The following is a 24,892-nucleotide window of genomic DNA, read 5'->3' as shown; positions in this document are numbered from 1 at the left end:
AACAAGAACAATGCCTTCTTAAAAAAAAAAATCTCTATGCTAAGGAAGGCCTTAGAATTTAGGGCCTGCCAAGGGTAAAGAACACTGGTAAGCATTTGAGAATTTCAAACAAGACCCAAGAAGAGTTATATCCTAGGAGTAAGGGCAATATGGAAATAGGCCAGCCTATTTCTAGGTGACTTGCTCATATATTATCTGCCAGCCAGAAGAAAATTAAATTGTGCCTAGAGAAAGTTAACGGTTTCCAGAGCCTCAGCAAACTTTTTGAAACAATGTCCATTAGTCATTCAAATATTACTGAAAACAGATTCAAGGTGATCCCAATATTTGAGCTAACACGTGGAATTTATTTTCTTAATTTTTTAATTTAAAAAAAATATTCTATGTATTTATTCACAAGAGACACACAGAGAGAGAGAGAGAGAGAGAGAGGCAGAGACAGGCAGAGGGAGAAGCAGGCTCCATGAAGGGAGCCCGACGTGGGACTCGACCCCAGGACTCCAGGATCACGCCCTGGGCCAAAGGCAGGCTCTAAACTGCCAGGGATCCCCACACATGGAATTTAAAGTCATTACAATAGTGTTTACAAAAATAGAGGAAATATGAAAGTTTTCATAGAACTATGCTAAAGTAAATGAAATAAAAATTCTAAAACTGAAAAATACAAAAAATACAAATCAACCCAGGAAAGAACATTATTGAAATGAAGTTATGTCAGTAGAAAAATTCAGTTTGGGACATAGAAAAAATAAAAAATAGAATATATATATATATGATTTATAGGACATTTGTATATAGTGATATATATAAATTGAAATTTCATAATGAAAGGAGAGAAAGATTGTGTCAGACCTGTTTAAAGAGATATTGGCCAATAAATTTCCCAAATTTATAGAAGACATCAAGCCACAGAATTAAGAAGTTCTAAAACTCCCAAATGAAGATAAATAAATAAAATTATACATAAGCATATCAGAGTTAAAAAGAAAAACTTGCAAAGGCCAAACTCTTAGAAAGACAAGAAAAAAAAAAAATCACAGACCCCAAATCTTACAAGTAGTCAGAAAAAAATAAACACATTACCTTCAAAGAGGCAAAAAAAAAAAAAAAAAAAGAGAGAGAGAGAGAGAGAGAGAGAGACCAAAGCTGAATTTTCAATGGTTTCTATGGAAACCAGAGGATAATAAAATCTGTAAAAGTGCTGAAAGAAAATAACTTCTTATCAACAATTTTAAGCCTCATAAAGCCATGCATAATAAAGGTAATACTAAAGGGAACTTTTCATTCAGAAGGAAAATAATCTCGGTGGAATCATGATGATACAGAAAGAAAAAATAAACCACCATCAGAGACAGTCAATGTAAATGAATATTCTATTATCAAGTACTACTAATGATATATTAAGTAGAAATAAAATATCTGGCAACAATAGGAACACAAAAAGGCAGAAGGAGTAAATAGATTAAAATATAAGATTCTTATACAAAAAATGCTAAATGTACCAAATTAATGTGGGCTGTAAGTATGCATGTTGTAATCTCTATAAAACATCTAAAAGTAGAGTAATAGAATTCATTACAGTATTCAAGAATGCAAAAAAAAGAATGCAAGAGAAGAAGAAATAAACAAAATATGCATGATTAATTCAAAAGAAAGCAAGATAGAAGAATAAAAGGGCAAGAGACAAAAAGACAAAAAATAGTAAGATAGTAGATTAAAGTACGAAACCATTAGAAAATATATTTAATATGAATGGAATAAGTGTTACAAATAAAATTATAGGTTTATCAGACTTGATTTTTAAAAAAACTTATGAAAGTATCAGGAGACATACCTTATAAGGATACAGAGAAGTTACATGTAAAAGAAAGAAAATGGTAGTGCACTTGTTATGATGAGCACTGAGTAATGTATGGAAGTGTTGAATCATTATATTGTACACCTGAAACTAATATAACACTTCCTGTTATCTATACTGGAATTTTTAAAAATTAAACAAATTTTAAAAAGAAATGAAAAAGTATGTTGTATAAATGTTAAAGAAAGATGATGTATCTATACTAATTTCACACCATATAGGCTTAGGTATATAAATATTAAGAAATGAAAAAGGGCTTTAAAAATGTAGTACCATCCTAAATCCATATGCACCTAATAAATTAGCATCAAAATATATAAATCAAAAATTAACAGGACTAAAAGAAGAAATCAACAAATTCACAATTATAGTTGGAGATTGTAAACACATCTTACTGATGTGTTTACTGATAGAAAAAGCAAACACAAAAATCAATAGGGCATAGAAGCTCTTAATACTAGATCTATTTGCAAACTTCATTTATTGACATATATGGAGCATTATAGTCCAGAATTGCAAAATACATATTCTTTTCACATGTACATAAAACATTAAATGAAATAAACCATACACCAGGCCTTAAAGGACTAAAGTCATAGAGCATAGATTCTCTAAGCAGTCAAATTCAGCTAGAAATAAAAACTAGAAAAAAATGAAATAAATCCCCAATATACTTCATAAATATACTTCTTCATATTCCTATGGATCAAAGAAAAAAAATAAAAATGAAATTAGAAAATATATTGAACAGTAATAAAATGTAACATATTGGGACACCTGAGTGGCTCAACAGTTGAGCATCTGCCTTTGGCTCAGGACATGAACCTGGAGTTCCAGGATCAAGCCCCATATCGGGCTCCCTGTGTGAAGCCTGCTTCTGCCTCTGCCTGTGTCTCTGTCTCTCTCTCTCTGTCTCTCATGAATAAATAAATAAAATCTTTTTCAAAAATTTTTAAAATATATTAATACGTGTGGGGTACTGTTAATGCAGCTTTAAAGGGAAATTGATAATCTTTGGGCTAAGAAAAGTGGGAGAAGGGTTAAAAGTAGTCCAATGAAAATCAATAATCTAACATCTAAATAAAAATTTTAGAAAAGGAAGAGCACATTAAACTAGAAGCTCTTGTTTGCCCTTTCTGCCATATGAGGACACAGTGAGAAGACAGCTGGCCATTGTCCCACACCAAATCTCTTGGTGCCTTGATATCGGACATCCAGCCTCCAGAACTACGATAAATAAATTTCTCTTATTTATAATCCTTCCAGTCTGATATCTTGTTAGAGCAGTCCAAGGATCTGAAACAAAGCATAATATAATTGATAACCCCCAACAAGATTGATGGACAAAAGTGAAAGTACAAATTATTAGTATCTCCATTTAAGGGGGACACTAAAATAAGGATTTTACAGACATTAAAATAATAAGACATAATATGAACAATCATCTTCATAACCTTTTGCAAAGAACAGCAAAGGAATGAATAAATAACTCATTTTTTGAGTACAGAATCATCTGATAATGAATCCGGACAAGGGTCAATCCTTCTCCTGAATAAAGATATAAAATATCAAAACTGTCCATTTATCTAAAAGATCAATACATCATGAATAAGTTTCCAGGAATGCAAAGTAGTTGAGTTTGAAAATCAATCATTGTTAAATTTACCACATTAATAGGTTAAAGGAGAAAAATCCTGTGGATATCACAGTTGATAAACAGAAATATTTGTTAATGTTTAATACCCGTTCATGATTTTTATAAAAACAACATAATTTTTTATAAAAATTAATCTGATGAACAGTACCCACAAAAAAACCCTACAGAAAAGATCATATTTAAATATCATATTCAATTACAATTACATATATGGAGAGAGAAAATGTGACAGGCAGAGAGAGAGAGAAAGAGAAAGATTTATATTAAGGAATTGGCTCACGAGATCTGCAGGGCTTGCAAGTCTGAAATCTGCAGGGAAGACCAACAGAAACCCAGAGAAGAGTTGATGTTACAAGCTGAGTCTGAAGGCAGAATTTCTATTTCTTCAGGGGACAGCAGGGTTTTTTTCTCCTAAGACTTTCAACTGATTAGAGGAGGACCACCCACATTCTGGATGGTAATCTACTCTAATTAAAGTCTACTGATTTAAACTTTAATCACACCTAAAAAGTGCCCTTGAAAAAAAAAATAACAAAAACTAAAAAATAATTTTTTTAAGTCCCTTGACAGCCACCTCTAATGTGCATTTGACCAAAAACTGAGTATCATGCCTTGCCATGTGGGCACTTAAAATCAACCATCACATCCACTACCCCTACTTACATTTAATATTTTATAGAGGCCTTAGCCAGTATGATAAAGGCAAGGAAAATAAAAAGTTATATGAGTCAGAAAAAAAAAGAAGTAAAACTGAAATTATTCACAAATGATATTATGATGTAATGATATAATGGTGTATATCTACAAACTATTAGAATTAGTAAGTAAATTTACTGAATTCACTGCACATAATATCAATACAAAAAAATGAATTGTTCTCTTATACACTAGCAACAAAGAAATAGAGAGTGAGATTTTAAGTAGCATCAAAAAATCAACCACCACGGGGGTGGGAGGGACCTGGCTGGCTCAGCTGGTAAAGTGTGTGCCTGTCGATGTCAGAGTCGTGAGTTCAAGCCCCAATTTGGGCATGAAGCCCATTTAAAAAAAAAAAAAAAGTCAACCTCCTTGGAATCAACCCAACAAGATGTACAAATCTCTACACAGAAAAGACTAAAGAGTACTAAGAGAACCTGAAGACCCAAGTTTAGGAGAAAATGCCTAAGTTTCTTGTTTTTCACATAGTTATGTTCCACAAAGTCTGCAAACATTGAATTAGTAGATATTACCATTGCTCCTAGAAGAAATATAAGGTTAGGTTCCTGCAAGCCTCTGGGCCCAACATTTGTGTCAACTGATCATTACAAAGCCTGGTTTATGTGTATTTCTGTTTAAAGACAAATGATTTAATACATATTGTTGATTCATTAACATTGAACTCACATCCAATAGCACTAAAACTTATGCTTAAATAAAGCTTCTCTAACACACATATTTTCTCCATAAGGCACATCAAAGCCTCTTGTACTTAGGAGAGTAGACATCACCTCAACACTACACATGGGGCCATTCTAAGCAGAAAAATCACCAAAAAAAAAAAAAAAGCACAAAAGTGTGAACAATATGGTACTAAATTAAATACCCAAAGACCACTTGTTTACTGTGAGTATGAGTTGACACAAGAATGGAATGTCACCTTGTTTCTTCCCCGCTGAGAACTTGCTCATCAGGCTACTCCAGGTTTTCACCACTCTGCTCATATCTGCAATGACCTTGAAGGTGCCACAAGTATCTGTTTTGGGGCTCCCAATACATTTTAGCGAGTAGGCTAATTCAGAAATACAGAGTTGCAAACAAAGAGAATAGGCTATACCACTTCTAAGGACAGGGAGACTAAAGCAGAAGTGAATTCTCCCCAAATTGGTCTATATATTCAGTGAAATCTCAATTGACAATCCCAGTGGACTTTTTTTGTGGAAGTTGATAAACTGATTCCAAAATTCATGTGGGAATGCAAAAGGCTGTAAATAACAAAGGCATTTTTCTAAAGAAGGAAAATAAAGCTAGAGCACTTATCCCATCAGCTACCAAGACTTTTATAAAGCTGCATTAATTCAAATATTATGATATGGAAGCAAAGATAGAAAACTGTGCCAGTAGAGCAAAGAGTCCCGGAACTGATGGACACACATTCGGCTACCTAATTTACAACAAATGTGTCATTGCAACACATCACCACAAATCGACAAAAAAGAGAACAACCCAATAGAAAATGGGCAAAGTTTTGTCCTGGTCCCTTACAAAAAAAGGATATCCAAATAATTAATAGCATATTTTAAGGGACTCAACATTACTGAGTTTTTGCAGAAAAATGCAAAAATCAAACCACGAGATACAAAATGTATGCAGCAGAATGAATACAAAAATGTTTAAACAATGCCTAGTTTTGGAAGAATGTAGATAAACTGGACCTCTCATTAATTGCTGATGAAAATATAAATCAGGATAAAGTCTTTGGAAAACAATTCAGCAGCTGTAGCAGTGTAGCCGTCTCACTCAGAAATTCCTGTGTTTGTTACACACCCAGCCAAAATGCAGAAAATCACACGCCAACAGACACGGACAAGAACGCTCACAAAAGCTCTGTTCATTATAGCTCCAAACTGGAAACGACCCAAATGTTCATCAAAAATGGAACTGGAAAAAAAAAATGGGACTGGAAAATATAGCCTGCTGCATTCATACAATGGAAAGAATGAACCCGACGCAACAACCTAAGTAAATATAACAAACATTTTAGTGAGAGAATGAAGACAAAGAATTATGTACTTACTGTATGATCCATTAGTAGCACAATCCGGAAGGGGCAAGATGACATTATGGTAACATGGTCAGAACAAAGGTGACCTTTGAGGGGAGGAGACGACTTGGGGGGTTTAGAGCCTGGCTTCTGAGGCATTGGTAAGGTTCTAGATCTTGGTGTGGGAGAAGACCGCACACGCGTCAATATTTTGTGAATAAATAGCAAGCACTACACTTAGTATTTGCTATACTTACATACAATTTCTTCAATAGAAGGTTTATTACAAGTTTTTCGATTGCAATAGCTGTTACAAGCAGTTCTTTTCCAACCTGGCATTCTCTCTCCAGCCCACCCAGCAATTCTAGTTAGAAGTAGAAAATAAGGTAATTAATAAGAACATAAGCTTTCAGAGTTTCAAAAATCTTTCTATTCTTCCCTGGAACCTCCTGGAAAGCCATGAGAAGATGTGTATGACAAAATGACAGAGTAAATAAGGGTCTGGCTAGCTTGTCCGTGAAGGACCGGACAGTAAATAGCTTGGGTTTTGAGACCATATCCCCTCTCCCTCAACACTCAACTCTACTGCCGTATCTGAAAGCATCCACAGACGACGTGCAAGCACACAGGTGTGGCTGTGCCCCAGTCAAGCTTTGACAAAAACAAGCAGGGAGCCACAGTTCTCCGACCTGTTGATCCAATCAAGACAGAAGAGGGCAAGAGAGGAGGAACGGGAATATCAAGATCACGGCAGAGAGAAATCCCAAGACGGAACCTCTGTGATAAAGGCAGCCATCAACCAACGCATATTGGAGCAGACCAGAGGCAAACAGGGAAGAAAATTAGTAACTCCAGGAAAACGAGACTGAAGGGACGGGAAGCAATTAGCCTCCTTCCTCTTTCTTTGCTGTTCATGTATCAACAAATATTTACTGTGCACACGCTGCTCTGTGCACTGTGGATTCAGCAGTGAGTGTGGATGACGAGGTCCGTGCTTGCACCGACTGATGTTCTAGGGAGGACGGAGATGGCCAACAGGAAGGACATGTACAGAGAGACGAGAGAGTCCCACCGTGTTGCGGATAGAAGGAGGGCTGTGCTCCTCCTGCCCGGAAGCCTCATCCCTACTGTCTGTCTCAAAGACCACTGTGAGGCAGCAGCACTCCAGACACCGCCGTCCTCTCCTGGAGGCTCCACTGGAACTTCCTGCTCTGGAGCCGACAAGGGGACATGCTGTCTCCTCAGCTGCTTCTCCTGAGATGGAGAAAGAGCCTCCCCGAGTCCTCACAGCATGACCCAGACTAAGGGGGGACTCTGAAGGAGCTTGCTGAAGGCCCACGATAAATATGGGGAAGGATAATCAAGGCTCCATCGAGCTGCCGGCCACCAGCCACTGGGGGGGAGCCCGCCCACCACCACCACCACCACCAGGAACGCTGGGGAGCCTGGCCAAATCTCAAGAGCCCTATGTGGACACCGACAGAGGGCCCCACTCAGGATGAGCTCTGGTAGCCCAGGACGGCTGGCTGGCTCCTCTTCACAAGCTTTTCTCCTCCACTGACAAAGAGGACAGGGACCCTCCTGTCCCATCAAGGTCCTGAGAACAAACAAACAGTAGCACAATATCAACTGTCTCTTCAAGAACATTGCAACTTAGAACAGCTCAAATCAAGAGTTTGAAAGGCATGAGGAGTATTGATTTAATGAAATATTTCACAAATTTGAGTCAGTTTTCCCATCAGATGCGAGGTGGTAGGCGTGCTGGTTTTCCCCAGGACTCATCTCCATTCCTCCCATCTCCCACCCCCCACAGCCATGGCCTGGGGGGCATCTTGGGCTGGCTCCCCTCTTGGGCAACCCAGAAGAGGTAAAGCCAGTCTTGGTGAGTCAAGTTCCGCACACAGATGGTTACAATGCCTCGTACTTCAGGTCATTTTATGTGCGTTCAACTGGACAACTCCCCGCAATGGATTGGGAACTCCATTCCTATTTTACCCATAACGAAGTTTAAACTGAACCCAGATTGGTTAAGAAACCTGACTAGTATCAGGCATGTAGTGACATAAGTTAAAATAAAGGGTCTTCTACATTCTTGATTTTGGTCTATTCCCACCTGTCTAATGTGAGTGGCATGAGATAAAGAGCCATGTTTATCTAATCCAGCTTTTTATCCTCAATGTCTTGCATGATGCTTAAAACCTAGTTGGTGCTCAATGAGTATTTCCAGAAGGAAAGGGAAGGAACAGAAGGAGGGAAGGAAAGAGGGGAAGAGCGAGGGGAGAAGGGAAGGGGGGAAGGCCCTTTAAAATGTTGAGGTCTATTTACAGGGTGAATAGTGAATCCATGATGATTTATCCGTTAAATATGTCTTCTCACCCGAGAGATGAACGGATAAAGAAGATGTGGTGTATTTGTACAATGGAGTATTAGCCATAAAAAGCAAAAAAAAAAAAAAAAAATCTTGCCATTTGCAATGACATGGATGGAGCTAGAGAGTATCATGCTAAGTGAAGTAAGTCGGAGAAAGACAAATACCATATGATTTCACTCAGATGTGGAATTTAAGAAACTGAACAAACTAGCAACAGAAAAAGGAGACAAACCAAAAAAAAAAAAAAAAAAAAAAAAGACAACAGACTTTTAACAGTGGTGGTTACCAGAGGGGAGGCTGGGTTACCGTGAAGAGCCCTGGGTGATACAGGGAGGTGTTGAATCACTGCGTCGTACACCCGGGACGAGTATCACCCTGTATGCTAACTACACCGGAATTAAAGTCTGACACTTAATGAGAATGTCTTCTCCCCATTTTCTCTCCTCCCACCTTATCCTTTGACAGGTGAGCTTTATCAAGTTTAAGATCTGGCAACAATTATCAATCAGATGCTACCTGTGTCCTCTGTCTTCCTCTCCCCTGCCAACACCCAGAGAAGCATCGGGTTTTGAAGGAGCTTTGAAGCATTGTTTCATCCAAAGAAAGTATCTGGAAGCAACGAGAATGCCTGTCATTTGAACCTCATTGGTCATGGTTATTTTTTAAAAGATTTTATTTAAGATTTTATTTATTTATTCATGACAGAGAGAGAGAGAGAGAGAGAGAGAGAGAGAGGCAGAGACCCAGGCAGAGGGAGAAGCAGGATCCATGCAGGGAGCCCGACGTGGGACTCAATCCCGGGACCCCAGGATCACGCCCTGGGCCCAAGGCGGCGCTAAACTGCTGAGCCACCGGGGCTGCCCTATTGTATTTATTTATTTGAGAGAGAGAGTGCATGGAAGGGGAGGGCGTAGGGAGAGGGAGACAGAGGATCTCAAGCAGACTCTGCACTGAGTGCGCAGCCCCACTCGCGGGGCTCGATCTCACAACCCTGAGATCCTGACCTGAGTCGAAACCAAGAGTCGGACGCTTAACTGGCTGAGCTCCCCGATGCCCCCGAGGTGCTCTATTTTGACCCATGAAAACTCAGGGTTCTTTTTATAACATAAATGGCACCTGAATAAACCTGGCATCTTACTGGACACCACGACCAAGAATGGGTGGAAAGTACAGGTATGGGGATCCCTGGGTGGCTCAGCGGTTTAGCACCTGCCTTCAGCCCAGCCCAGGACATGATCCTGGGGTCCCAAGATCAAGTCCCACATCGGGCTCCCTGCATGGAGCCTGCTTCTCCCTCTGCCTGTGTCTCTGCCTCTCTCTCTCTGTCTCTCTGTGTCTCCATGAATAAATAAATAAAATCTTAAAAACAAAAGAACAGGTACTGTTCCCACTTCTGGACGGGCTTCTCGTGGATCAAGCCACATGATCTCTCCGAGACCATTTTCACGTCCTTCCACCTTTCACCACAAAATTTCCCTCCTCATTCTCTTCGTTGTTTCATCCCACATACTCCCTGATGTGGAGACTTCAGGATTTCTCAACTCCTTCCTCCTACTTGAGGAAATGGCCCTGGGTTGACAGAGAGGGCGATCACTAGCTTCCAGCGGCAACAGCCCCCGTCACATCTCCTGTGTACTCAGTGACGGGCTGCAGAGGCGGGTCTGCATACCCCAACCAGCGATCCACCCTTCCATCGACTCATCCACGAGGCGGGGAACTACCAGGGAACCCAGAAATGAAATCCTGGCAGAGTGTCACTTCTCTGGGAGGCTGAACTCCAGCAACGTACCTTTTATATTTTATATTATTGACATCATAAACGAACTGAAATGGGATTTAATGATCAAAGCTGAGATGATTAAAAACCCTTATGGTTCAACTCTATTATACTCGTATCAATACATAAGGGGAAATGAGATGTGCTTCGTTTTACGGGACAGTGAGCCGAGCCCCCAGTAGACAAAGTCTGAAGGCAGAGTGAAGGGGGACACACAGACAGAAGGGACAAAAGACCAATGACCTTGTTAAAAATAGCGAGGAGAAGGGACATTCATGGAGAAGAGAGAGAAGCACTGGCAAGCGGCAGGTGAATGATTCAGAAGAACCGCGAGCGTGTCCCTTCCCCCGATGCCCTGCGATTCCCTCTCACTGACTTGCGTTAGCTCAGGTTTGACTCTGGCATCTGGAGAAAAAGGCGGCAAAGATGCTGAGCCTCCCCCGGGGCTTTGGCACTGGCTGCTGGGAGCCTCCAGGAGACGAGCTAAGCGCAGGCGCAGGTGTGGGTGTGGGTGCGGGTGCGGGTGCGGGTACAGGTACGGGTGCAAGTGCAGGTGCTGGTGAAGGTGCAAGTGCAGGTGCAGGTGCGGGTGCGGGTGGGGGTGCGGGTGCAGGTGCAGGTGGAGGTGCAAGTGCAGGTGCAGGTGCGGGTGCGGGTGGGGGTGCGGGTGCAGGTGCAGGTGCAGGCCAGCCGGGAGATCACGGTCTGGCCAGCGCCTCCCCCTCCATGTGCATCGGTCTCCCCGCCACCATCACGGCCACTGCAGTCGAGGCTCCCATAGCCCGGGGGACCCAGACCCAGATATTTAGAGACCTCTCTCCTGGCAGTTGGATGGTGTGGTCGGGGTTAAACACGACTCGGGTGCACAGACTGGATTAGCTGGTTTGACGATCCTTGGGACCTCAGGTCTATCACTGACCAGGCACCTGCTGCCTCGGCTTTCTCACCTGCGCAGTGGGCTAACAGCAGCACGTACCTGACTGCACGGTGGTAACAATAAATGGCATAAGTGAGAGAGATGCTTGAACACATTACACGTGGCTGTTATTTGACAGCACCAGCGGGTGGGAAGGTCCCAGTGACAGTGCACAGATGCAGCAATGCCACATCTCCTTAGGGAACGTGGCACAGCCGGTCCTAAAAGCTGACTGCTGGAAGGGGTCCCCGGCTTGTGCTGGTGTAGACGACACAGGGAGTGTCCCCAGAATGCCCTGTGCAGACAAAGGCAGCCTCTTGGCACATCCCACAAGGTCCCCGGAGAGTCGACCCAAATGTCGTCTGAGCCTCCGGGACAGGCTCCGCTCAGGCCATATCTCGAGGGCTTCTTGCAATTCCCAGTAAAAGGAGTCAAAATAGTCGGTTGGAAAATGCCTGACCCATGCTTCCCTGATGACGACATGGCACCAACTGTTGGGTGTTTGCCCTCCGGCACTCAGCTGTCAAGCAGGGCAGAGGGAACGCAGGCCCTGGCTCCGGCCACGCTTCCTGCTAGGCGTCACCCGGGCCCCGTGTGGCCCTTGCGTCGTCAGCTGGGTCTCGAGGGCCACCGCCCTTCTGTGTTGGTACCGGGGTCAGTCAGCCTGAGCCGGTGCTGGGTGTGCGCTGAGTACCGGGACGTCTGCTGTTCCTTCAGCTGTTCAGGATTGTCATCGCCACCCCCCACGACCATGTAGATGCAGCACTAGATTTGTCACTGGCCAGGGGGACCCGCCCTTCGTGGACTCTGCAAAAATGCTCCCAAAATGTCTCTTCCACCTAGGACAGGGTCCTGGAGCTGCCCTCGCAGCAGAAAAGGAAGGTGTTTTTTGCTCAGTTGTTCTGGAAACATCTTATCACTTACCACTCTTATCACTCAACAGCCTTGGGGCTCAGGGGGCTTCCTTCTCTCACCGGGAGCCCGGAACTGCAGCCACTGTCAGGAGGAAGAGCATCCAGGTAGAAAGTTTGCTTTCAAGGATCTTTGCCTGTGTTGTCAAGGCCCTGAATTAGCTGAGCCCAAGGCCCTGCTGGCTCAACATCTCTTGTCATATAAAATAATAGATGCCTTATTGTTTAAACACGCTGAGCTGAGGTTTTCTGTTACAAAGCTGAAAGAATCTTCCTTTATTTGGGACAGAAAAAAAATAAACACAAACATCAAATTCTCCATTTAAGAAATGCACAGGGACCCATTTCTGGATGGCTTTTTCATGAGCACGAGAATTTCAGCACCAATACAGGCAAAATCATTCCCTCCTGCTGGGAAGAGTCCCTAAGCAAACTCCACTTGGAAACTAATGGCCATGGCGCCCTGGGAGAGAGGCTTTAGAAACCAAGCTTGGGAGAGATAAATTAAAAAAAAAAAAAAATCAAGGCAAGAAGACACACTTCTCTGATTGTCTTCCTTTTCCCTAACCACGGAAAATGGCAGAAATGGTCTCACGAGATGCGGAGAACACATGCTTTGCCACAGAATTGTCCTTGATGGAATGGGGATGAGATGCTGCTGCTCATCAAGAACGATAATTAACAGACTCTGCGGCCTGGCCGGGCCTGCACCGCCCCACCAACTGCAGGTGGTGAAAACACTCAGCATCTCCTCCGGCCCTGGCCACAAGCACATGACGTGGGGCCTGTTATTTCCTCCATTTTACTGTTAAGGAAACCAAGTCTTGTTCAGTCACTTGGCTAAAGATGCCAGAAGAACATGCTACGGGAGGAACTGAGAGCTACCCCCAGAGTCAGCAATGCTGGGAACATCAGCAAATCCTCAAGGCCGTTCCAACATCAAATATTCATGCCTAGGCCTCCAGGGGGGGGACCCGAGAAGCAGGATCCAATAATTCTGATTCAGAACACTAGCAAAATATGAATTTTTTTGATGGAACCCATACACACAGGTAAGACTGTCTCTTACCATGCATCTTATCTGCATCAGGGCAAAACCGTATGCAAACATCTCATTGAAATTGTGCCGGTGTGGACAATTGGGACGGGGGCGGGGGGGATTGGCAGCTTTGCTGGCAAGGAAGAAATGGTGACAAAGTGATTTTATGGAACCGTTTGTTACTTGTTTAAAATGGGAACTATTGTTTGTCATCGTTTACAGCATCCTGTCCTTTTAATTAATATTTATGGGCTCTCTAACTTTTTTTCTCTGGTTTTTAAGAATGTATGTTACAAGTTCCCTCCCCATTAGTTTTGCACTAACTTGCCTTTGCTGTTGGGGGACACATTATCGTGCAGAAAAGAAAGGCCAAATAAGCAGAAGCCGCACCGCTGGAAGTGTGATAGAGCGATGATGCGTACACAGGAATCCCCGGACGGAGTCAACCGGCGGGAGACCCCGCGGAGTTACTCTGATAAGGACGCGTGTTGCAGGTGAAGTGAAGGTCGACACAGCAAAGGGATCGTCTGAAACAGCTGAGACCTTCTCTTTCCAAGAGAATGTCACAAAAGCCTAGAAATATTGCATCATGGTGTAGGTCTCGATTCAGGAACAGGGTTTGGGGTGTGGCCTGCCCTTATCGGGGGAAGCCACCCTCCTGATCCGGAGGTGATGCACTGAACACTCCCCTTGGCCTTCATCTCTGAAAATGCAAAGATAAGTCCTCTTCAATGTCACGGAGAGGGGACCCGTGATGGTGTTCGGTATAATGTTATTTCAAAATAAATCACATGGCCGAACGTGAACTTTATATTTACTAATTTCTAGCTCACTTTGTCAAAGGGGCAAAATGGAGCAAATACAACCAGGAAAATGTACTTGCCTGTCTTTCTTCACATCACATTTTTCCAGTGATTCGGTTCAATTCCCGTGATATTGTGTCTTTGAGCTTGTCCCCTGCGAAGCGCAGAGTAAACACAGCTCCAAAGTGGAGCCAAGAATGCCAATGGAGAAACCTGCTTTCCTGGTCTTAAAGGCAGAGGAATCCAAATAGCGGAACATTACCTTTTAATTAGATTCCGACTTATTTATTTATCAGATGAGCTGCCGTGAATGTCAATGTCTAAGGCCTAAAGCTTAACTAATGGGAAGAACTTTATTAACATGACAGGTAGCGTTTTTGTAATACTTCATCGTTTTCAAAGGTCATTTTAACATTTGTGCTCAAGCTAACACGATTAGGTAGCTCGCATAATTACTACGATCCTCATGTTACAGAGGAGGAACCCGAGGGTCAAAACGGAGTAATTTTTCAAAATCAAATTTTTCAGATTATTCTTCAAATGAACGGCACCACCAAGAACAGAACCTGCATCTCTATTTCGGGGCACTTTCTCCACTCAAGGGCAAAGAATGGGAAAATGTTATCACAAATTCTAAAGCCAAAGACGAACTGATGCTTATAAATATATCCAGGATACTCAGGCAGGCGGTGCTTCGGTGGTGTTAAAACAAGTGAAGGATGGAGAAGTTGAAAGTGTTAATAATGACAGAGAGAAATGTTTCTGCCTCAGAGCCTTACCCTGGGTACAAATAAAACGGATAGAAGGGAATCTAAATGAAGCGAGGAGATAGTAAGACAAAGTGGCAAGTCACGGGGTCCAGAGACTGCTAGGATAGGTCCCAAAGACCCGTGAGCCTGTTGACATGGTCTGAGGACCCCGGGACACGAGGCGATGTGCAGTCTGGGGATACAGATTTTCAACCCCCCCCCCACACACACACATACACACACACACACATAAACACACACAAAGGGAAGTAGAAGGGACCCTCAAACCCTGGTTGGTGACTAGAGTACATCCTATCAAGATGACAAAGTTAATGACCTCTGATGGTTGATGTACTCACTGCAATAGGAATCCCCTGGAGAGAAGGACTATGCTGTCTTCCCGGCAGCAACCACAACGACTTACACATCACAGGCGCTCGGTAAATGTTTGTAACCACACTTGGGCATCGCAAACAACGTGGCCGCCATTAGCTGCCCATGTGGGTTCACGCAGAAAGAGCAAGGGGACCATGTGAGGTTTTGTACGTAGTCCCTAGGCTGGTAGGTAAGTCTGTGTGTCTGGATTGCAGCAAGATGTTGGGACAAGGGCCTCATATCTCTGTAGACAAGCCTGAGAAGGGTGGCTGGGAAGATGGCCCAGTTATGTGGATTAGTAACTGCTTGAATATGCACTCAGAGGGTGAAAAATCGATGCATGTAAACATGATATGATGTCTCCCGAGGCCTGTGTTCAGCCCCATTTGTTTTTGTAGCATTTTATCCCGGGCACTGATGAGAACATCGTAGGTGATTTCTGCTCTAGATAATGCAGTAAATCCTGTTTCAAATTTAATGGCATTTTTAATGTGACTATGTCACCTTGCTTAATTTAACTCCAGAATGCTTTTTAAAATATGTTCCGTTTTCAATATAACGTTGTTAACCACTGAGCCACTGAATGGTCATGTCATGATTAAATTGAACTCCTTTCCCCCCCCCCTTTTTTTTTTAAGTAGGCTCCACACACAGTGCAGAGCCCAACGTGAGGCTGGAAGTCACAACTGCGAGATCAAGACCTGAACTGAGATCAAGAGTTGGACACTCAACCAATTGAGCCACTCGAGCACCTCTCTGGTTTTTTTTAATTTTTATTTATTTATGATAGTCACAGAGAGAGAGAGAGAGAGAGAGAGGCAGAGACACAGGCAGAGGGAGAAGCAGGCTCCATGCACCGGGAGCCCGACGTGGGATCCGATCCCGGGTCTCCAGGATTGCACCCTGGGCCAAAGGCAGGCGCCAAACCACTGCGCCACCCAGGGATCCCCCCTCTGTTTTTTAATAAGGTTAAATATACATGACATGTAACTTACCATTTTAACCATCGATAAGAGGATAGCCCGGTGGCATTAAGTACATTCACATTATTGTGCCTCCATCACCAGCAGCCACCTCCAGAAGTTTTTTCATTTTTCCAGCCTGAAAGTCCACACCCATTAAACACTAACTTCCCATTCCCTTCCTCTCCTCAACCCCTGGCAATTGCCATAGTGCAATAAACTTAAACAGTGCATGTACCATTCCTAAATAATAAATAATGTATAGAAAGAGACAATTTAAAAAAACATAGAGAGGGCTCAAAAATGTGATAAACATCTCTCTGGAACAGAAATGGAATAGTAATGCAGGAGAGAACATGCAGCCCATATAGGCTGTGAGCCTATAAACAGGCCATATAGGCTAAGAATGTGGTGCGTATGGGGTAATAAAGAAGAAAAGTCCTCCACTGGAAACAGAAACCAGAGCCATGCTCAGTATTGGAACCCATGGCCTAGGATGACAAACTGTGGTCCTGGAGGGCAGCATGACACAGGCACTGCTTCAGGACCCTAAACAAACTGGTACGTGTTGGCCATACTACCACAGACGTGCAGCTCCAAAGCTTCAGGGGACTTTATTGTAACCAGGGACACATGAGTGACAGATAAAAGCAAGCGCAAAATCTTGGAAAAGGAAGTAAAAATGAAAGAAGAAAAGAAGGGGAAAAAATATCTCCTACTCAAAATGAGCCTCTAAACCAAATTTCCAAAATAGAAACTTCTTTCCAAAAGAAACGAGTTGCTAAAAATAAGGGCCAGTGACAACCAAATAAAACAGGAATTCACCTCCTACATTAATTTTTAAGTGGCGTAATAAAGAATTTGTTGTGGGTATGCACGTGATGCTCGAAGAGTTAAGTTATCATAGCTGAGGATGGTCCCATGGGGCCAATCTTCCCACCCATCACATTTGTCAGCCCAGAGATGGAACAGAAGCATCAGGTCTCCTGGGGAGCCCATGCTCATGAGGGAAAGCTGCACAGAGTGTTCCCTGTTTTCACCGCTTGTAGTTGGTGGGGAGGTGCAGCTGGGATGACGTGGGGCCGTGGACGTGCTGGAGGAACACCAGCACCAGGGAAGTCCAGGGAACCAGAGAACCCAGTGTGGACCATTGTGGCTGATGGAGGCAGGAGACGGGCAGAGGAGTCCTGGAAGGAAAACATTTGGAAGAGGGTCTCTAACTTCTCCCTACACACACACACGTCTGGTTCATCCCTACAGACCCAGGCATGGAGCAGGCTAAAGGTAGCCCAGCTACTTACAAAATGATTGGGCTGAAGTCAGGATAAGAAACAAAGTGCAGCCAAGTTGACCGCCTGCTACAACAAAAGCAAGAACCCCTATCAGAGAAAAATATATTTCTGCGTCTCCACAACTTAAGTTCAGAATATCTAGGATAAAAACCGAAAGTGCCCAACAAAGAATCGGGACTGTGGGATGCATTCTTTAAAAAGGAAAAAGAAAAAAAAGATAATTGATAGACACCAGATGAGTGAGATCCCACTAGACTGGCCTTCCCACGGATGACAATGACACACTGGTGATACAGTGCAAGGGTCTCCCTGAGCAGTGTGCGACACTGTCAACCAACTTGACTTGTGTGATGTTTGTACAATACCATCTCTAGTGGCAAAACACACATTATCCAGTGCACACGGTGTATTCAATAGAGCGAACCCTGATGGGCCATAAGATAGGCCTACATTTATAAAGATTCAAATCTACAGTGTGTATTTCTTTTTTACCATCGCAGAATTAAAAACCAATAACGGTAAGATACAGAAAATCCCAATTATTTGGAAGTTAAACAACATACTTGTAAATAATCCATGAGTCAAAACAGAAGCCAGGTAAAGGAACTAGAAGGTATTTTGGATTAAATAATGAAATACACCACACAAAGTCTAAACATCTAAAACACAGCTCAGAGAAAAACTTTGCTTATGTTGGAAGATGTAAAATCAGTGATCTAAATTTCCATTTTAAGAAATTAGAAAATGAAGAGAAATTAAGGCCAAAATAAGTAGAGATAAGGAAGTAATAAATATGAGAGCACCAACCAATTAAAATTAGAAACAAGAGCAGATATCAATGAAACGTAGGTAATGTTAGAGAAAAAAAAATTCCTTTGGAAGTTAAAGAAGTTCTGAGTAAATGGGGAGACCATATTCATGAACTGTTAAGAATCCATATTGTCAGGATGTCAATTCTTTGCCAATTGGTCCAAAGATTAAATGAAATTCCAGGATGTTTTTCTGATGAAATTGACAAGTTGATTTCAAAATTTGTATAAGAATTCAAAGCACCTAGAATAGCCAAAACAATTTTTCATATTTTTCCCATTTTATTTTCCCCCTTCTATCAAACATTATTTTTTAGAGTAGTTTTAAGTTCACAGTAAATCTGAGCAGGTCAGAGAGTTTTCCAGGTTTTGACTCTCCCTCCCCCCATCACTAATTCCCCCACTAACAACGTCCCCTACCGGAGTGTGCAGCTGTTACAACTGATGAGCCTACCCTGACACATCATTATCACCCAAAGTCCGTAGTCTACTACGGGTTCACTCCTGGCCTTGCACCCGCTGTGAGTTGGGACAAGTGTATGATGACACGTGTCATCATTATAGTAACACCTGGAGTAGTTTCACTGCCCTGACCCTCTTCACCCCTCCCCCACAACCCTTGGTAACCCTTGATCCTTTAACTCTCTAGCCATAGTTCTCTCCTGTCCAGAGTGTCATATAGTTGGAATCATACACCCTATGTAGCCCTTGCTGACTGGCTTCTCTGATTTAGTAATAGACATCTAGGAGTCCAACCTGTCTTTTCATAAATCTGATAGCTCATTTCTTTTTTGCACGAAATACTCCATTTATTATTCATCCATTGTCTGGATGTACCACGGTTTTATTACTCAGTCATCTACTGGAAGATATCTTGGTTAATTCCAAGTTTTGGCAGTTATGTATAAAACTGCTATAAACATTTGTATGCATATTTTTGTGTAGAATATATGTTTTAACGGTTTTGGATAAACACAGAAAAATGTGACTGCTGGATCATATGATATGAATATGTATAGTTTTATTAAAAACTGCTAGACTGTGTTCCAAAGTAGCTGAACCATTTTGCATGCCCACCAGCAATGAGTGAGAGTTCCTGTTGCTTTGCATTTTCTGTAGTATTTGGTGTCATCGATATTCCAGATTTTGGCCATTGTAACAGATGTGGACCAGAATCTCATTGTTTTATTATTATTATTATTATCATTATTTTAATATTCTATTTATTTATTCATGAAAGACACAGAGAGAGAGAGACAGAGACACAGGCAGAGGGAGAAGCAGGCTCCACGCAGGGAGCCCGATGTGGGACTCGATCCCAGTACCCCAGAATCATGCCCTGAGTGGAAGGCAGATCCTCAACCACTGAGCCACCCAGGTGCCCCACATTGTTGTTTGAATCTGCATTTCCCCTTATGACATATGATATGACTCATCTTTTTCATGTGCTTATTAACTTTTAAAAAGAAGAAAAAAATGGAGGACTTGGGCTATCTAATTTCAAGACTTACTGCAGAATTCAAGGCAGCGTGGAATCAACATATTGACATACATCTAGGTCAGAGGAACAACATAAAGAATGTCTGGAATCCAGTCTCACTTATGTGGCCCAGTGATTTGTGACCCAAAGGAATATTCTTTATGCCAAATGATGCTGGCACGATTAGATAACTGTATGATAATAAATGAACCTTGATCTTTACCTTATACCACATTAAAAATAAGAGTAATATTTATAAAAGACATAAATACAACAGATAAATCATAAAGCTTCCAGAAGAATACATAGGGGAAAATAATTGTGACTTTTTATTATCAGGGAGTGTTTGTTTAAACAGAACACAAAAGCCAAGCTATGGAAAAGAATATTAATAAAATAAACTTCATCAAAGTTACATCATTTGCTTACATAATTTAAAGATTTTTTTTTTGAGTAACCCGTACACTCAATGTGGAGCTTGAACTTAACAACCCCAAGATCAAGAGCTGCATGCTCTACCAACTGAGCCAGCCAGGTCCCCTCATAATTCGCTTTTAATTTATTTTTTTAAAGATTTATTTATTTTAGAGAGACAGAGAGTGAGAAAAAGAGAGCAGGAGCTGGGGGAGGAGCAGAGGGAGAGAAAGAATCCTGAAGCAAACTCCCTGCTGAGCCTGGAATCTGAGTCGGTCCCAGGGTCCTGAGATCATGACCTGAGCTGAAATCAGGAGTAAGACACTTAACCGAAAAAGCAATCCCATAATTTGCTTTTTTTTTAAAGACAGTTGAGAAGAGAAAAAGACAAGCTATGGAGTGGGGGGAAACTATCTGGAGAGCATGTATCTGACACAGGATTTTTATCCAGATTATATATGACCAACAAATACATTAAGACATGTACAACATCATTAAGTGTCAGGAAGCACTAAATGAAAACTTCAAGGAGACACACCTGCACTGGAGTGGTTAAAATTTGGAAGACTGACAATATCAAATGTTGACAAGGATGTGAGGCAAATGGAAATCTCGTACATCATGGTTAGAATGTAAAATGATGCAGGAACTTTGGGAAACGGTTTAGTGGTGTCTTATAAAGGTAAATATACACTTACTGCATGATCCAACAGTGCCAGGCCTAGGTATTTACCCAAGAGAAGTGAAAATATGTCCACACAAAGATGTAAGTGAAAAAAAAAGACATAAGTGAATGTTCATACCAGTATTGTTTATAACAGCCCCTAAGAGCCCATTCAATGAACAAATGAATGAAATGAATGAATGAATGAATGAGTGAACAAGTATATCCACACTATAAAATACCACTCAGCATTAAAAAAGAACAAATCAAAAAAATAAAAATAAATAAATAAATAAATAAATAAATAAATAAATAAATAAAAATTAAATAAAATAAATAAAAAACAAATCACTGATACATGCAGCAACATGGATACATCATAAAAATGTTATGCTAAGTGAAGGACGTTAAGCCTAGAAGACTGCATTATGCATGAGTCCTACCTGAAGTTCTAGAAAAGGCACATTTTACTAAGAGAAAGTGGAGTAATTTTTTCTGAGGCTGAGTCTGGGTTGGATTGGCTACAGAAGGGCATGAGGGAATTTGAGGAGGGGGTATTAGGGAGGCTTCATATCTTGCATGTGGTGTAGTTATAAGACTTTACAATTGCCAAGAACTGCCGATTTAAGATGAGTGATGTAAATCACACCTCAGTAAATTGGGGAAAAATTAGAGTGGAGGAAAAAAAAAAGTGGATATAAAATTGTTTTAACTGTTAAGTAATGAAAAATATGGACTTTAAAATAAAAATGTTAAAATAAAAAGGACTTGAACCGAAAAATAAAAAAATAAAATAAAATAAAATAAAATAATAAAATAAAAATGTTAAGTAGAAAATTAGAACAAATTGTAAAGCAGATGCCACAAGAAAATTAGCCAGCTGGGCAATAGTAATGAAGAATTTACCCAGAACTCCAACTAGTGAAATAAAGGTTTTTTTGATTTGTTTCTTTTTCTTTCTTTCTTTTTTTTTTTTGCAAGGAAAGAACAGTTAAGAGACCTAGAGGACAGGTTCAGAGACTACTGTTTATATTTTAGACATTTCATAAGAAGAACAGAAAAGGAATAACAGGGAACAACTATTTCACAAGATCATCCCTGGGAAATTTCTGGATTTGTAGAAAGACATGATCTTTCCAGCGGTTCACTCCGAGCTCTAACCAGGGCAAATAAAAATAAAACCTCACCCACACACATGGCTGTGAAATGGCAGGACACCAAAAATAAAGAGACAGTCTTTGAGCTAACACATTAAAAAAAAAAAAAAAAAAAAATTACCACGGAGCTCTCACACCCGCCAGCAGACTTCTCATCAGCAGTAGCGAAGTAGCATCTGCAAAGGGGCGAAGGCAAAATAATTGCCAACGTCAAACCCTGAACACGGTCATTCCTGAAGTGAGGGTGCAAAAGCAGGACGTTTTCTGCTTTTCAAAGACGAAGACTTTGCCGATGACAGGTCACTAAGGGAGCAAATTAAGAATGTTCTAAAAAAAAAAAAAAAAAGTTCTTCTCTTTGGCAAGAAAAGGATCCCAAGAGAAGACGGGTAGGGAAGCCCTGGTGAGCGCATCGGACCCACCGAAGCAGCTCTTGACTGGGCAAAAGGACCCTGCAGTGTTTTAAAATAAAAGTTTGCATCACAAATGGGTGTCAGTCAGGGCCTCGTTTTGTCCTAGAGGAGAACAGCCCCAGACCGGATAGTGTCAGGCTCCAGGAAAATTTAGATTAATGCGTGTCACCAAATGCAAGGGTCACCACAGGTGCACAGAAGTCCAGGATGTGACAGATGGAGCATGACGACACCTGTGGAGTTCCGGAGGTCCTCTGGCTGTCCCTCCATCCTGGGGGGGGGGGGGTGTCTCTGTATCGTCCACGCGGGCCTTCCCTCCACGCACCCCAGGCACGGGTCATGATTAATGCGGCAGTTTTCTTTGGTGCTTACAGCATCCCCCAAGCTCACTGGACCTCAGATGGTGGAACTCGTGTTGCACACGGGCCGTGAGAGCTTAGGAACTGATGCCATAGGACGGGGAGTGTGACTGTCCTACCTCCGTACTCTGCAGCCTCCTGCCTCTGTGCAGCATCACTTTTGAAAACTTATTTTTCCTACTTTTGTTGTTACTGTGGGGGTCTCACGAATCCCCTTGTTCCTTAATTTTTTTAAATGTTTAGATTTTTAAATTTTTTTTGTACCGGATATCGCACATACAGAAGAGGCAGCAGAATTTATTTTTTATTTTTATTTTTTCTTTTACCAAATATCGCACATACAGAAGAGGGAACAGAAGACAAAAATTTCAGCTCAACCAATTGCCACTTACTGAGCAAAATCATGTAACCACCTCCCGCTTCTAGAAATAGAACAGCAGCCGCACCCAAGAAACCGCTGAGTGGCTCCTCCTTCCTCCCCCAAGAGCTGCAAACCCTGAGTTCGATCGCATTTACTGTTGCCTGTTCCCGTCCTTTTACGCACGGGCAATTCTATACCACTTGTTCCTCTGTGTCTGGCTTTTTTCCACTTAATCATATGTTTATGAGATTCATCCCTGGTTGCTGTTTATTTTTATTGCAAAATAGCACTATGTTGTATGAGTATGTAAGATACCCAGTCCTCTGTTGGTGAATCGTATGCATTTTGGGTGAACATGTGAATGCATTTCTACGGGGTTGGAACTCGGGTAGATTTTCTGGGTCGTCAGGTTCGCGAAGGCTCAGCTCTAGTCGCCAGTGTAGGTTTTCCAAATGTGATCTTGCCACGTTGGCATCCCTCGGCGACGTCTGAGGGCTCCAGGTACTCTGTATTCTCCGTAAGAGTGGTTGTGCCAGGACTGTAGATGGGGCCATTTCAGCGGGTGTGTAGTGGTTTAATGTGCTTTCCTCTCACTGCTAATAGACTGAAGCCTTTATCACACATTTATTGTCATTTGAAGCATCTCTTCTTTGAATGCCACGTCAAGTGTCTTGCCCGCTTTTCTGCAATTACCTTGTTTATCTTCTTGTTGATTTGAACGAGCTCTTCATATATCCTGGACACAAGCCCTCTGCTTGTGTTGTAAAGATCTTCTCCCGTGGTATTATTGTTTTAATGATATTTTCCAATCACTTTTGAGCATTTTTCAGAAGTTTTTAATTCAAAATAATTTCAGACTTATGGCCAAATGGCCATTCCACAAAGAATTTTCATATGATCTTTCCCTAGATTGGATAAACGTTAATATTTTACCGTGTTTTTTCCATCTCTTCTCTGAACCATTTGAAAATAAGCATTTATTTTCCCTCTAAATACTTTAGTGTGTATTTCCTAAAACACAAAGATATTTTCTTACGTAACTCCGGTACCATGATAAACATTAGGAAACTTACACACATTCTGTACTATTATCTACAGGCAGTTATTGTAATAATGTTGTTTATAGCAAGAGGAAAAAGTGTTTTTGGTAACGTTCTAATGCAGGACCTTCATGCCTTATATTTACTTACCATGTGTCTTTATAGTCCCTTAATCTGCACTCCTCATGCTTTATATTTTATGATGTTAACGTTTCTAGTATTTTATTCTAATTCCAATATAGTTAACATACAGTGTAAGACCAGTCTCAGGTGTACAATACAGTGATTCGGCACTTCCATGTATCACCCTGCGCTCATCATGACGGGTGTGGTCCTTAATCCCCAGCACCTGCCCACCCACCTCCCCTCTGGTGACCATCAGTCTGTTCTCTATAGTAGCACTACTGGGTATTTACCCCCAAAATTAAAAAAAAAAAAACTAATTCAAAAGGATACACGTACCCCTATGTTTACAGTAGCCAAATTATGGAAGCAGCTCAAGTGTCCACTGATAGATGCGTGGATAAAGAGGAGGTGTATGTACACAATGGGATATTACTGAGCCATAAAAAAAAAAAAAGAGTGAAATCTTGCCATTTGCAACAATGTGGATGGATCTAGAGGGTATTATGCTGCGCGAAGTCAGTCAGTCAGAGAAAGACAAATACCATATGGTTTCACTCATATGTGGAATTTGAGAAACAAAATAAGCAAAGAAAAGAGAGACAAACTAAGAAACAGACTCCG

This window comes from Vulpes lagopus, chromosome 11 (assembly GCF_018345385.1).
Source record: "Vulpes lagopus strain Blue_001 chromosome 11, ASM1834538v1, whole genome shotgun sequence".
NCBI classification, from domain to species: Eukaryota; Metazoa; Chordata; class Mammalia; order Carnivora; family Canidae; genus Vulpes; species Vulpes lagopus.
The sequence above is the reverse complement of the archived record's forward strand: the minus strand, read 5'-3'. Positions refer to the sequence as shown.